General features: G+C 37.0%; 1 non-coding gene across 1 annotated transcript; it reads right to left on the reverse strand.

Moving 5' to 3' along the window:
* Positions 1-1648: 1648 nt before the first annotated feature.
* Positions 1649-1755, reverse strand: LOC128050123 (U6 spliceosomal RNA). The gene has a single exon (XR_008199633.1). It is a non-coding gene; the product is annotated as a U6 spliceosomal RNA (small nuclear RNA).
* Between the last annotated feature and the right edge of the window lie 288 nt (positions 1756-2043).

The raw sequence follows: 2043 nt of genomic DNA on the forward strand, positions 1-2043 counted from the left end.
TTCTGTCTTTGTGCCAGTACCATACTGTCTTGATGACTGTGGCTTTGTAGTAGAGCCTGAAGCAAGTTGATTCCTCCAGTTCCATTCTTATTTCTCAAAATTGCTTTGGCTATTCGAGGTTTTTTGTATTTTCATACAAATCTTGAAATTATTTGTTCTAGTTCTGTGAAAAATATCGCTGGTAGCTTGATAGGGGTTGCATTGAATTTGTAAATTGCTTTGGGTATTATACTCATTTTCACTATATTGATTCTTCCAATCCACGAACATGGTATATTTCTCCATCTATTAGTGTCCTCTTTGATTTCTTTCATCAGTGTTTTATAGTTTTCTATATATAAGTCTTTAGTTTCTTTAGGTAGATATAGTCCTAAGTATTTTATTCTTTTCATTGCAATGGTGAATGGAATTGTTTCCTTAATTTCTTTTTCTACTTTCTCATTATTAGTGTATAGGAATGCAAGGGATTTCTGTGTGTTGATTTTATATCCTGCAAATTTACTATATTCATTGATGAGCTCTAGTAATTTTCTGGTGGAGTCTTTAGGGTTTTCTATGTAGAGGATCATGTCATCTGCAAACAATGAGAGTTTTACTTCTTCTTTTCCAATTTGGATTCCTTTTACTTCTTTTTCTGCTCTGATTGCTGTGGCCAAAACTTCCAGAACTATGTTGAATAGTAGCGGTGAAAGTGGGCACCCTTGTCTTGTTCCTGACTTTAGGGGAAATGCTTTCAATTTTTCACCATTGAGGATAATGTTTGCTGTGGGTTTGCCATATATAGCTTTTATTATGTTGAGGTATGTTCCTTCTATTCCTGCTTTCTGGAGAGTTTTTATCATAAATGGATGTTGAATTTTGTCAAAGGCCTTCTCTGCATCTATTGAGATAATCATATGGTTTTTATTTTTCAATTTGTTAATGTGGTGAATTACATTGATTGATTTGTGGATATTGAAGAATCCTTGCATCCCTGGGATAAAGCCCACTTGGTCATGGTGTATGATCTTTTTAATGTGTTGTTGGATTCTGATTGCTAGAATTTTGTTGAGGATTTTTGCATCTATGTTCATCAGTGATATTGGCCTGTAGTTTTCCTTTTTTGTAGTATCTTTGTCAGGTGTTGGTATTAGGGTGATGGTGGCCTCATAGAATGAGTTTGGAAGTTTACCTTCCTCTGCAATTTTCTGGAAGAGTTTGAGTAGAATAGGTGTTAGCTCTTCTCGAAATTTTTGGGTGAATTCAGCTGTGAAGCCGTCTGGACTTGGGCTTTTGTTTGCTGGAAGATTTCTCATTACAGTTTCAGTTTCCATGCTTGTGATGGGTCTGTTAAGATTTTCTATTTCTTCCTGGTTCAGTTTTGGAATATTGTACTTTTCTAAGAATTTGTCCATTTCTTCCACGTTGTCCATTTTATTGGCATATAATTGCTGATAGTAGTCTCATGATCCTTTGTATTTCTGTGTTGTCTGTTGTGATCTCTCCATTTTCATTTCTAATTTTATTGATTTGATTTTTCTCCCTTTGTTTCTTGATGAGTCTGGCTAATGGTTTGTCAATTTTATTTATCCTTTCAAAGAACCAGCTTTTGGCTTTGTTGATTTTTGCTATGGCCTCTTTTGTTTCTTTTGCATTTATTTCTGCCCTAAAAAATATGGAACGCTTCACGAATTTGCGTGTCATCCTTGCGCAGGGGCCATGCTAATCTTCTCTGTATCATTCCAATTTTAGTATATGTGCTGCCGAAGTGAGCACTGAAAATCAGACCATTTCTGAGTCTAACCCTCTATGATGTGTTCAGTAGGAACTGCTCGAGAACTGGCATCTAAGAATAAGAGGTGCCAGGGTTGTAACAAAGAGGAGCTTGGTGACTAGACTAGTGCTATACCATTGAAGTACCTGACTGGCAAAAGAGGGCTGCAGCTGAGAAAACTGAGCCACATGTTCATCAGGACTTGGCGTGTGGGACAAAAGCAGGAACAGGAATAAAAGGAAGAGCTGCCAATGGGGAGGTCCACAGAGGAGAGTGGGCACTTCAGTCAG

Source organism: Budorcas taxicolor, chromosome 6 (assembly GCF_023091745.1).
Source record: "Budorcas taxicolor isolate Tak-1 chromosome 6, Takin1.1, whole genome shotgun sequence".
NCBI lineage: Eukaryota > Metazoa > Chordata > Mammalia > Artiodactyla > Bovidae > Budorcas > Budorcas taxicolor.